This window comes from Mobula birostris, chromosome 16, assembly GCF_030028105.1.
Source record: "Mobula birostris isolate sMobBir1 chromosome 16, sMobBir1.hap1, whole genome shotgun sequence".
NCBI classification, from domain to species: Eukaryota; Metazoa; Chordata; class Chondrichthyes; order Myliobatiformes; family Myliobatidae; genus Mobula; species Mobula birostris.
The window spans coordinates 44,077,376-44,091,565 of record NC_092385.1 but is presented as its reverse complement, the minus strand read 5'-3'; the positions used below and the strand labels follow the sequence as shown (position 1 = coordinate 44,091,565).

The 14,190-nt window shown below is 39.0% G+C and overlaps 1 protein-coding gene across 7 annotated transcripts in view; it reads left to right on the top strand.

Annotated features, from left to right (window-relative positions):
• The window catches only part of chl1b (cell adhesion molecule L1-like b), a 986,835-nt gene that overhangs the window by 275,973 nt on the left and 696,672 nt on the right, over window positions 1-14,190 (top strand). Inside the window, exon 1 of one of the 7 annotated variants that reach the window (XM_072280604.1) lies at window positions 1,056-1,150. The exons of the other annotated variants lie outside the window; for them this stretch is intronic. The gene's annotated coding sequence lies outside the window, so the exon portion shown is untranslated. Of the gene's footprint in view, window positions 1-1,055; window positions 1,151-14,190 lie in introns of those variants that run through there. 7 annotated transcript variants of the gene reach the window in all.

Sequence of the window (14,190 nt, the reverse complement as noted above, 5' to 3'; positions counted from 1 at the left end):
ATGCACAAAGGCACTGAAGGTAGTCCATTATCTGCACTAGGTGTCTTTGTGGATTTTGTTCATTTACAGTCAATCAAAAGAGCACAACAGCGATGAATTCTTCTGTCAATAACTATTAGGGACTCATACACCCCTCACCACTCCTTTATTTCCCACTCCTGAATTGTTATGCAGCTGTAATGAAGAACAACGAGTTAGGTTATCAACACTGGGGTGGATTTCACTGGTTGCCAGCCCTGTTGGATTCAGTCTTTTATTGATTCCATTATGGTTATGAGTATGCCCGCAAGAAAATGAATCTCAGGGTTGTATATGGAGACATATGTACTTTGATAACAAGTTTACTTTGAACTTTGTATATGTCACCATATACTGCCTCAAAATTTATTTTCTTGCAGACCTTCACTGTACAGCAAAGAAATACGACCAAATCAGTGTAAAATTACACATAGAGACTGACAATCAATGTGCAAAAGAAGACAAACTGTGTAATTACAAAAAAAAATGCCAATATTAAATAGATAAATAAATGATACCATGAATATGAGTTGTAAACATGGTGAAAAAGAATCCATGGGCTGTAAAATCAGTTCAGTATTATAGTGTAACCATGCAAGAGCCATGTCAGGTATTGCAGGGAGATCAATACGATCTGGAAAGAAAGTGCCAAGTTGTCCCAATTAGAGTGGGTGTTGATTGACAGGACTACTTCAGGTTTTTGGCCGTGATACAGAGAATTAGTCTTTTTCCCAGTTTTCATTTGAACATGCACAGCCCATTTCTTTGTCAAATAAAAGTACATTCAATTTTCTTACCTCAAGTGAAGCTTTGGCTGGTTATTCAAAGGTTAATCATCCTCACTACACCCATCTACACATCTGCCCAATTGCAGATTCGTAGTATTGCCAACACCCGTTTCCTAACATAATGACTTCATTCATGCGGAAATGGTTTCTAATGTAGAGGCATGAATCTCAGTTGCAAAGTGTATTGCAGGCTTCAGATGGATTTTCTTTCTGTGGAGGTTTAAAATTCAACGTAACAGGAGGAGCAGAGTTGTGAGCAGCGAAGCAGTTTGGCCTTTCGATCTTCTGGTCTTTTTTCCTTGTACATCAGGATAAAAGAAAATTGATTTTACTGCTCTACTACGGTAACTTTTGTTTGATATACTTTACTCTGTTTAACTATGTTAGTAGCAGTCTCAGCTATCTTGAATCCAGGTGTGACCAGTGATTCTGGTGCATTATTTAAGGTTGTCACAGACAGCTTTTACTACTTGGAAGTTTTTAGCAGTGATTAGAGACTCCTTGTGGAGTCTCAGCCGGCCAGCTGTATGTTGCTCTGTTTCTTTCTCCCCCAATATCACTATCCTTCACTGCTCTATTGCGTACAATGTTATTAATATGTGTTGATCTTAAAATTCTCCCTCTAAAAATTCCTCTCATCATCCTAACCTATTTTCTTTGATAGAAAGCTGATCAGAGCCTATCATAATGCTACGATTGAGAATTGACATTCAGAAAAATATAATCACACCTGTATCACCTGTATTTTACATTTGTTACTAGCAGAGGAAGTGAGATTTATTCTCGTAAAGAAATTGCATATTTTGTCTGTTGAAGAGTTGATTATTTGAAAATTTCTGTAATATATGACTACGACATTTTATTAGTTGTTTTAGGATATACATATTTTATCAGTTTCCTTAAATATATTGATTTGTTAAAGCAATTTGTTGAACCTTTGCATGGGCAACATCTACTATTTTAATGTTTTTAAAATGGGGAAAAATAATTTAGGTCCTACAACTTGTCTCTTCAATATTGCAAAATGGTTCTGTCTATTTTACTTTGTTTTGGGAAGATTGTTTCATAAAGTATGTCAAAGCGTGACTTAGCAAATGAGAGAAGCAGATGCCAGGATACATGTTGTGTAAAAGGCCAATATTCGGAATAATTGTGTGGTTCCTGTGAAAACCTTCATCTCCCTGGAACTGAGTAATGAAAATGAATGCTTTGGGATGTTCTACAGCTGGATGCAAGTATACTTGGCAACATAAGCAACTGCATACTATGTCTTCGACTTGTGCTAAGGCTGTCTTTATCTGTCTTCTTTCATTCCCACGAGTGCGCTTCCAGTACAGGGGTTTGACTGTTATAATCTTTTCCACAACAGCTTATTCTGAATAAGGTTAAATTCAACTTTTTTTCTGTCTCATGTTCAGCTGACATGGCAAATGCCTTTTATGTAGCTGAAGTCTGCAGGAACAAGGAAACTTTGTGATAGCAGTTCCAAGAAGATGAAACCTTTTTAGGTAGTGCAGACTGTTACGCAAAAAGAATTTAAAATGGCATGCCAACAAAAGCTTTTCTCAAAACTGTAATTAATGTTATAGTTAAAGGCTATGTCGTATATTCTATGTAATTTCTTTGAAGCAAAAGTGGAGATAAGTACTGTTTATATAAAATCCATGTATTGTTATTTCCTTTATTAACATTTCTCAAATGCTGGGTGATTGATGCTGGTAGCCCTGGTTGAACAGGTTTTACTATATTTTTATAATTGAAGTGATTTGAAAAAGATTTTCAATCAATCTCACTCATGCATGTATTGTACTCACTGCCTGGAACAAAAAAACACAGGAGTTCACTATAAATGAGATTGAAAAAGGAACTCAATTCTGTTTTAACCAGCACACTTTCAAGAGGTTTTGTTTTCTTTTTCAAAGTTGAAGTAAATTTATTATCAAAGTACATATATGCCACCACATACTAACCAGAGATTCATTTTCTTGCAGGAATTTACAGGAAAATGAAAAATACTATAGAATTAATAAAATCTTTATTTAAACCAAGACTGGCAAACAATCAATATGCAAAAGAAGACAAATCATGCAAAAAATAATTTAAAAATTAAATGAATAAAACAAAAACATTGGTTGTAGAGTCCTCACTGTAGAAAATGAGGTTATAGTTTGTGGAGTCACTTCAGCATTGAGGTGAGAAGTTATCCATGTTGGCTTGGGAACCTGATGGTTGTAGGATAAAAACTGTTTGTGAACCTGGTGGTGTGAGACTGAAGGCTCCTGTACCTCTTGCCTATTGTTAATAAGACCATAAGATATAGGAGCAGAAGTAGGCCATTTGGCCCATCAGTTCTGCTCTGCCATTCAATCATGGGCTGATCCAGTTCTTCCAGTCATCCCCACTCACCTGTTTTCACCCCATACCCTTGATGCCCTGGCTAATCAATAACTTATCTATCCCTGCCTTAAATGCACCCAACGACTTGGCCTCCACAGACACTCGTGGCAACAAATTCCACGGATTTGCGACCCTCTGACTAAGGTAATTACACCACGTCTACTGCATCTCTTTTGTCTACTCTGCTTGTAATTTCCTCAAACAATTGCAGTAGGTTTGTCAGGCAGGATTTTCCTTTCAGGAAACCATGCTGGCTTTGGCCTATCTTGTCAGGTGCCTCCAGGTACTGTGTAATCTCATCCCTAAAAATCGATTCCAACAACTTCCCAAACACTGATGTCAGGCTAACAGGTCTATAGTTTCTTTTCTGCTGCCTCCCACCCTTCTTAAGTAGCAGAGTAACATTTGCAATTTTCCAGTGATCCGGTACAATGGTAGAATCTACCGATTATTGAAAGATCATTGTTAACGCCTCTGCAATCTCTCCAGCTACTTCCTTCAGACCCCGAGGGTGCACTCCATCAGGTCCAGGAGACTTATCCACCCTTCCTGAGCACCTTCACAGTCATAATTTTCACTGCACTAACTTCACTTCCCTGACACTCTTGAATGTCCTGTATACTGCAGATGTCTTCCACTGTGAAGACTGAAGCAAAATATGCATCCAGTTCCTCTGCCATCTCTGCATCTCTCATTACAATATCTCCAGCAACATTTTGTATTTGTCCTTTATCTACCCTCAACTCTCTTTTACCCTTTATATACTAATTGTTAATAGCAAGAAGAGAACATGGCCTGAAAGATGGGGTTCTTCTAATTTTTGTGGCATTGCTCCTTGTAAATGTGCTCAATTGTAAAAAGGGTTTTGTCTGTGATGGACTGGGCTGTATTCACCACATTTTGTAGACATTTTCTGGGCATTGACGTTTCCATGCCAGGTGGTGATGCTACCTATTGGGGTGCACTCTACTGTGTATCTATTGAAGTTTGTCAAAGTTTTAGATGACATGCCAAAGCTAAGCAAACTTCTATGAAAGTAGAGGTGCTGTCATGCTTCCTTTGAGCTGGCACCTATGATTCATTTTACCCTGCAATCAGCTGAATATTCCTTGTGTTTTCTGAGTGTTGGTTTCGCATTTCCAACATCCACAATGCTCTGCTTCTGTATTTTAGATAATAAGTACAGTCTACATAAACTAGTTACCCTTTGCTTGTTACTACCTGATTAGATTGCATATGTGTTAGATATAAAACACAAGCAGCTTAATGCATACAATCAAACACAGATTAAAAGCAATGACATGGATTAGGTCATAATGTTAAAATATAAGTACTGTATAGTGAAAGTACATTCTGTGATTTCCCAGAGCTGCCAAGCCTAACTACTTGCAGCTGATTTCCACGGCATGCAGCAGGGGATTTAAGTTAGGGTTCCACAACTGGCTAGGAAGCATGTGTGTCATCATTTCACATCCCTTTTCTCAGCTATTGAAATTTACATGTAAACTGTGAGTCCAGCCTGTAGAGTCTGTAAGAGGCATAGAACCAGGTGTACTAGACCAGACTTAACATGAGGTAGAAACCATCATTTTGCACTCAAGTATGTTTTTATTCTAGCCATTTTTTTTCAGCAGGCTTTTCTTAATGCTTTTGTATTTTTTTGGTTTGGTTTTCTGACTTCATTATTCTTGGCTGTAGATGATTCTGATGTTACTCTTTGCATAATAAGGACGGTCATTTGCTTACAACTTTTGAACTGAGGGAACTCATTGTGTAATAGTTCAAGAGATACAGGTACAACATTCTTTTTGGTATGCTGGTCATACACAAGCCTTGGAACTTGACAGCAATGTTCCCTCTAATTTTTTGTAGTCAGTGCGTGCAAAAATATTATGTTGTCTAAATTTTTTTCCTGTGACAAAAGTATGTGCACACTGAATGCACACATGGCACAGTTTATGTAGGTTTACAAAATATTTGACGTAAAACTGCACAGAATAACAACAAAATAACATACATATTTAGTCACTCAGTTATTTTTTCTCTCTCCTGTCTTTGGCATTTACCCATTCTTTGTAAACTCTATATAGACTAATAGAACTTCCATCCAATTGATAGCTTTTGATTCTCATTAACATATCCAAATGACATTCACATAAATGGTTTCTTAGCTTGTTTTTGAGTTGATTCATTAGGCTAAAACCTCGCTGACAGTCCTCACTAGATGCAAGAAAGGTTCTACCAACATTCATCAACTGTGCAAGGTCGCAAAACTGTTCATTTTGAAGTACAAATGCCACCATTTGAGCAAAGTTTGAAATCGGTTTGGATTTAATTTTTCTTGCACGGAAAATTTGAAATCTTTAAACTGTCTAACCATTACAGTATTTTCAGCTCGAAAATCATGATATTTTAGACATAAAGCATTAACTTGTTCATCGCCAAAAGTGAAGTCACAATCTGCAGTTGCGGCGAAATCAAAAGCTGATCATTCTTGTACCTCAACTTTGACCTCCTCTGGGTTTGATTGTTTTCATTCTTGCTCATCTGCACTCAACCGTAACATGCATAGCACTCTGGTAACAGGTAATGATGGGTTCTGTTGCCTGAGCTTTTGTACACCGTCCAAATGCAATTTACTTGCCAAATGATGCTTCAAAAAGTCAAGTTTCCAAATATCATCCCACTTCTTTCCACTAGCAAATTCTCCAGCAACTTTTGCATCACGACAGTACAAACGGATAACTGTTTCCGAATCATACATAAATATTTCTCGTAGCTGAATGTTCATGACCTCATGAGCTTTCAGTGTAACAGTTTCTACTATTTTGTTAAACCATTCAACTTTAAGCAAATTTGCAGTTCTTTTGCACTTCACGCCCTTCGCTTCTTTTGAATTCGACATAGTGAATCAATATTTTTTTCCAGTAAAAACTTAGTAAGCTATCTACAGGATTTGAAACAGATCTTTGTAAACTTTACGATATGAACACTGTCCGCCAAACATGCCTGCCGCTGTGATGCAGCTGTACAAGCCGGAACAGGATAGGTGAAGTGACGTAAATTAGTGACGTGCATTGTGGTATTTGAAAAACCGACTAACTAGTTAACAGAAAGAGTTAGCTAAAAGATTATTTTCAATAAGTATAATTATTAATTACTACATTATTTTAGGTAACGAACCTTTTGTGCGCACACTAATTTCCTTTGTGCACTGATTGAAAAATTTGTGTGCGCGCGCACACGCGCACAGCTTAGAGGGAACTATGCTTGACACATCAAAAAAATTCTCCACCTAAAGAGCCGGGTTATTGGAACAATAAGTTCCTATAGATTGTTACGTGCATGTAGTACCTTTTATGATCAGGAACTAATGGAATCATTGAATTAGCTAATGCAGCCTGTCGTCTGTGTTAGCTTGTGGAAAGCTTTGTGGCTTACAAAAAAAAGGAAGATTTCAAGTTGCTGGATTCTAACAGACTATTGAGGAAGCAATATGCTTGTCAGATAGTCTTCAACATTTTTAAAGGAATCAGTCCTGGCTTACCTGCAAGAACTAATCCTTTACATTGCTTTGTAGGGAATAGAAAAAATTCCTACAGTGCTAAATATTATTTGTGATGCTCAGATTCCTATTAGTGATTTTTGTTCACTCTTTGCTATTCTGTTCAAAATTTTCAAATAATGCTCTTTTTAAAAAAAAAAGTGCTGCCAAAAGCAGCAACTGTACTTTATTAAGTGGCATGGTGTAAAGATTGTTTGGAAAAAGTTGAGGAGAATGAGCCATTGCTGTATTCCAGAGGTAAAGGCCATGAAAAACTTGTGGCGATTTATAATTTTTGTAAAAAGAGGTTAAATCTATCTTGCCTTACTAATTCATACTGCTGGTGTGACATTGTTATCATTATGATGATTGAAGATCTTCTCTTTAAGCATAAGCAAATAGTCCACAAGATAAATATCATTTAAGAGATAATCTTAACTCTCTAGTAGTTTGTTGGGCATGTAGGAGAGGAGGAGAAGATGGCGGCGCGATGCAGCGCGTGCAGCCGCTCCGAAATGATATCGTATTTGTAAGTTTGTAAGTAGGTACCGTTCATAATCCTGATTTGATGGAGACAGACGTGAGAAGCACAGAGGAACATCTGGAGAAACTTCTGAAATGCCTGCTTCGCTGCCGCTGCTACTGTGCGATTGAGAATCTCCGGAGGGGAAGGCCCCAAATCCTTGGCTTTGCCTGTTGCCGGGGCTGGGCCCTGGGTCGAAGCGCTCGGCAGAGATGGTGCTCGATGTCGGAGGGCTGGTTGGAGGCCCGAAGTTTTCGAAAGGACTCAAGAGTTGGCTGTGGTCGGGAAGCACGAGATCTTTGCCGAGGGTGTATCTATGAATCTAAGGCTTTGACAGTTGGGAGTTTTTGCCAGTCAGATAGTGGGGAAAGTAAGCTGTGAAACAAAGCATCTTAAATATGTTGGATGGGCAAAATGGCAGATGGAATTTAACCTGGGAAGGTATAGGTAATTCCAGTCTGATAGGAATATTAAACAAAAACAAAGTATTAATGAATTTGTGAGAGTTTGTTATATGTTGGCATTCAGAAAGATGTGGATTTTTGTTTCAGAAGCATGATCTTAACACGTAGGGACAGGAAGTAGAAAGTTAATGGAATGTTTACCTTAATTACAAAGGGACTAAAGACAAGAATGACAGACTTGCTGTCATTGTATTGGACTTAGGTGAGAGCAAGCCTGGTATCGCACTGTGTCTGTTCTCACCCACTTTACAAGCACATACTTGTCTCTTTCATGTTTCCTTTGCACATTTCATCAGCTTGCGAGCATTTACATAATCATCCATGTAGCATCATTTACATCAAATGGCAGGTGATAGCCTTAAAATTGACGTAAACAGCTTATTTTTATCTTTTCCCACTCCCTCTATGGGATTCATGTGCTTTACAAAATGAGCGTCTCATCACAACCGTTGTTGGATGAATCACAGATGGCAATGAGTCAGCATAGTGGAGAAAGTAGGACACCTGGTTGAATGGTACTGCAGTAACAACCTCTTGCTCAGTTGCAGCAAAACTAAAGAGCTGATTGCTGACTTCAGGAAGGGAAAAGAGAGTTAGCATATGCCAGTCTACATTTGGGGGATTGGCAGTGTTAACATACTGGATGACCTGTGCTATGTTCAGCACGTATATGTAATCAAAAGGAACTTTACTTTCTTAGGAAGTTAATGAGGTTTGGCTTCTCCTGGAGCACCCAAACAAGCCTCGAAAGATGTACTGTTGAAATTACCCTGACTGTTTACATTATGGTCCGGTATGGAAATTCAAATGTGCTAGAATGTAAGAAGCTGTAGAGAGTAGTGGACTCTGCCCAATATGTCATGAGCACATTGCTCCCAAACATTGGTAGTATCTACAGGAGGCATTGTGAGAGGGAGCAACATACACCATCAAAGATCCCCACCATCCAACCCGTGCCATCTTCTTATAGATACCATTGAGTAGGATGTATAGAAGCCTGAAATCCCACACCACCAGGTTCAAGAATAGCAACTTCAACCATTTGTTCTTCAATCAATCGGCAAAGTTCTAGTCACCACTATAGTTTAGCAATACCATGACCTCACTGATCACTTTGCACTTTAATAGACTGAGTTTTTCTTAGTTCTAATTCTGTTTTCTTCTTGGAAAAATTGGGTATAATCCAAGTTTAATTGTTGTTTTCCTTATGAATGCTGCTTAAATGATACTATGTGCCTGTGATGCTGCAGCAAGTAAATTTCTCATTGCACCCCTGCATGCATCAGCTTGCACACAAGGCACTAAACCCAACTTTCATCATTTTGAGATTAGTGCAGTTTAAAACAAATGGCTAGTTAATTGATGATTCTGCATATTGATGAAAGTTGAAATTGATAGAACAAGGAAGCAGCATATTCATAACCTGGGTCACTGATAGTGTAGTTTAGATTTCATCAGGTCCACTTCGGACCTCTTTGGCTCAAACCAAAGATATGAGTTTCAGAGATAAAGTGAGATTGGCTTCTCTTGATGTCAAGGCAGCATTTGAGTGTGGCATCATGGAGTTTTGCTAAAGCTGAAATTCAAGGGCATCAAGGAGGGACCAGGCCAGCGGCAAGGATCATTTTTTGTACCAAGGAAGTAGGTTGTAGTTATTGGAAATCAATCATCTTAATTTAGTGCAATGTTGCAGTCATTCCTCGGGATAGTAACCTCATTCCAACCATCTTCAGCTATTTCATTTCCTCAAAGGAGGAATTTATTCACTGATAATTGCATGTGGAGAAGTTCTTCAAGATGAAAATTTTCTCAGCTGTGTAAGGAGGGAGGTAGTGTAAGGGGATTGATTGAGCATCTGTCAATGATATCTTTTCCATCAGAATTTAGAATATTTACAGATCAGAAGGAGATGATTCATTCCATTGTATCGCTGCCAGTTGAAACATAGTCAACCAAACTACTTCCATTTTCTATCACTAAATCATCAGTCCCAATAATCATAGCTGTTCAAGGATGCTTACAAGTACATTTTAAAATATTTTGAGATTTCTTCCTCTCCTACCATTTCAGACGTGTTCAAGCCCTTCTCATTTTCTGGGTGGAAAAAAATACAATTCCTTATCTTCTCTCTCATCTTTCAATGAATTATTTAAATAAGTTCCTTATAGTCTTTGACTCCTCAACTGTGGGATATAGGTGCTTTCAACTTGTATTTGGCTGTTAGCCCATTATTTAAGGGATCTTAAGTCTTCCACTTTATTCTGCTGCATAGAAGATGCTCCAAGTGAGGACTGCCCAGTGCCCAATTCAATTTGCAATTCCTTAGCAATTTAGTCAATATTTTCAAATCTGGACAACTTTCAGGTATGAGCTGATAAATACCAAGTCACACAAATGCCACAGAGTTTCAAATAGTGAACATTTTAAACAAGACAGATTCTAACCAGCTAATCTTAGGGTATTACTGGAGTCTGGGTAATCTGTGGCAAGTGACCCACTTCTTAGTACTCAAAGTCTTCCCATCATCTAGAATGCACAATGGATGAGCTTAACTTGAGCAGCAGCATAGACGCTGAACCACATCAAGAATAAAGCAGCCCAATTGGTTGGCACGCCATCTTCCACTCTAAACATTCACTCTCTCCCCCTCCGGCACAATGCGTACTATCTACAGACTGCTTACTATTGCCTGCACAAAGCTCCTCTGGCAATATCTCTCAGATTTGTGACCCCTTCACCTAGGTTTCAAACACACATGAATGCCACCACTTGCTTGTTCTTCTCCGTAATGGACACCATTCAGACTTGAAATCTATCACCACTGGTTCTCTAAAAATATTTTACTTAGAGATAGACATGGTAATAGACCCTTCCAGCCCAATGAGCCTATACTGTCTAATTGCACACATGTGAGCAATTAACCTGCTAAACCATTTGTCTTGGAATGTGGGAGGAAACTGGAGCACCTGGAGGAAACCCATGCGATCGTGGGGACTCTGTGCAAACTCCTTACAGACAGTGGCAGGAACTTAATCTGTAATAGCAGTATGCTAACCATTATGCTACTGTGCCACTGCCTAAACTTATTTCTGACTCTAAATCTTAGTAGCTCCTGTCCAGCAGATTTATGGGAATAACTTCACCAGAAGGGCTTCAGTAGTTCAGGAAGGTGGATTGGCATCACCTCCCTAAGATTAATTAGTGATGAGACTGAATGTTGGCCTTGCCAGCAATGTCCATACCTTGAAAAATAAATACATAAAATGTATTGCTTTTGTGTACCTTAATTAACTGCTTCATTGTATAAGGCATTTCAGTAAATGCTATTAGGAAAGAAAATTAGTTTTATCGGTTTTTAGCTGAACTTAAAATTATCCATATAAGGGCAATTTTGAAATTCATGAATAAATTCAAAAGGGTCAAGTTCAAACCACTTTGGATTTTCGTTTACAATTTATGCTCCTTCAGCAGCTGCCTATATTATCATAACTGCTTCTAAGAAATGAATTTTCATCATATTTTGAATCAAGCAAACCTGTCTAATGACATTAGACCTTCTGGCCACTACATGATGAAAACTTGCTTGCTGACTGGAAAGGAAAAAAAAAACATTTAATATAAGAAACCATGATATTAGTGTTAGTAACATATCGTGCTATGAATTCTGCAGTTTTACAACATGATTTTGTAAACATTTATTCATTGAGACAATGGCCCCTTAAATTGCAATGGCGAAAATAATCATAGGAAAGAAAATAATCGTATTAATGATGTTCTTTTGTGCTTAGGTCTCTGGAAGGAGTGAAAAGCATAAACTGTAGGTCTTTGGGATATAGTACAAAGAGGCAGGCATGTTCTTCTTTCTGTGGTCATTTTATTCTGCCTTTGTACGTCTGACTAGGATCTGCTGCTTTTTCTTTAGTGTGCACTTCCACTCCAGCCCCTCTCTCCAGCATTGTAAACTCCACTAACTTGTGTTCTTTCTCTCAAAATTCTGATGCCTCATACGTTATCTCAGTACATATTAGTTTTCAGCCTAGTAGAAAGAAGGTTGCAATGTTTGATGAGCAGAAATGAAATGCAGTCTGAGAAAGTTACATTTATGGCAATTTCTGGGTTTAGTCATGCTAGTCAGGTAATGCAACCAAGCACTTTTGGTCTCAAGCTACTCTTATAATCACCAGTTAGTCCTGATGAAGGGTCTCAGCCTGAAATGTCGACTGCACCTCTTCCTACAGATGCTGCCTGGCCTGCTGCGTTCACCAGCAACTTTGATGTGTGTTGCTTGAATTTCCAGCATCTGCAGAATTCCTGTTGTTTGCTTATAATCATTAGATGATTTCTACTCCAGTCCTACATAAAATGGTGATGTTCATTATGTGGTCCCCATCTGGAGCATTCCAAGGGAACTTTCACATGTTGTTCTGGATGTACCCATCATGTAACATTCCCAGGACAGTGTGGTACCTCCAGGAACAATTGGCCTAACAATAGACTACTGCTCCTACCAAACACCCATCATTACCCACCTCCCCACCAAATATCCATCACTGAGCTGATGCTGCCATCTCCTACTTCACCTGGGCATAAGCCTGGCCTCCCTGATTTCTCCCAATCATGATTGTTCTCAAATTCCTTTCTCCTTCTCATACTCAAGCAATGCTGGGATCTTGTGCTTGTATTCCCACCATCCTGGGCCTGGATTGACCTAACTAACATAGCCCCAAGAGAAGAGCGTGCCATTGTTCCATCATGCCATCCCCAGTCCAGAAACCCTTCATGGATGCAAAGTCTCAGGAAACTCAGCAAATTGCTGACAGACATAACATGATCAGATTCTTCAGATTTGTTAAGGCCATGTACAGACTAAATGCCCAAGGATCTGTTCCACCAAGAACCAAGAATAGAACTGAAATGCACCATCATCTTTAACATGATTGAGAAAAAGATTCTTGACGATCTAAATGCCAAACCTTGTAAAAATCCACTGGATCTGTAGGGTATCAGCAATCCGTGCCCAAGTACTGTACATATATGGTTCTGAGATCTAAGGTACCCACAGCAGACATCTCAAGACACTGGAAAGATGTTACTTATGTCCTTTTTGCAAAATACTTCATGTTTGCTGAAGGAATATGTGAACCAGTGTTAGGGTAAACTGCCAGGCCAATATTACGAGCATTAAGTCCTTGGTTACATTTATTCAACTCTTTTGAATAGGCCAGGTCATTCACGCAACCTGAATCAAGCTCCAAAAATAGATACTCCATTTCAAGTTGTATCTTAAGAAGGATTAATAGGTAGGCAGAGGAAAAGGTTCAAGAATATGTCCAGAGTTTCCTTGCAACATTTCCATTGACTTCTGGGAATCTCTAGCCAAGGATCACTGAAAATGGAGGAGCATTTGGGATGGCATTGAGAACCCTGAGTTTGTGCATCAGGTCCTGAGTAAGTGGCAGAAAGATTGTATGCTTGTCATATGAGGAGCATTTGCTGGCTCTGGGCCTGTATTCACTACAGTTCAGAAGAATGAGGGATGACCTCATTGAAACCTATCAAATGTTGAAAGGCCTTGATAGAGTGGATGTGGAGAGGTCTAAGTCCAGAGGACACAGCCTCAGAATAGAGGGGCATCTGTTTAGAACAGAGATGAGGAGGAATTTCTTTAGCCAGAGGGTGGTGAATGTATGAAATCTTTACCATGGGCAGCTGTGGAGGCCAAATCTATGTATATTTAAGGCAGAGCTTGATAGATTCTTGATTGGTCAGGGCATGAAGGGATATGGGGAGCAAACAGGATGTTGGGGCTGAGAGGAAAATTGGATTAGTCATAATGAAATGATGGAGTAGACTCGATGGGCCAAATTGCCTAATTCTGCTCCTATATTTTAATATTCTTGTAAACTCCCCAATCCAACACCTCCTTTCCACACATGGAGAGGTCTGAAGTTCCCACATTTGCTACAACCATCACGTCAGAAGCCACAAAACTACTAATCACCCTTGAGCTACACACACAAAATGCTGGTGGAATGCAGCAGGCCAGGCAGCATCTACAGGAAGAAGTACAGTCGATGTTTCGGGCCAAGACCCTTTGTCAGGACTAACTGAAAGAAGAGATAGTAAGAAATTTGGAAGTGGGAGGGGGAGGTGGAGAACAGAAATGATAGGAGAAGACAGGAGGGGGAGGGATGAAGCTTTGATCCTGAGGTACTACCTCTGAAAAAGACTGGAATTTCCTTTTATAGTAGAGCAGAGTCACATGACAGGAAATGGAATTGTGCCTTTTGCGTAGAATCATGGAGTATCTTGAAACTACTACATGCATTGCAAATAGTTATTTTCAAAAAGCATTGTAATTCAATTGTTCTATAAGTGGTCCTTATCTGAAGTGTTGTATTTATTCTAAATCGAAAAATAAAATAGGGCGAACTTGCCTTGGAAGTATTTCCATGA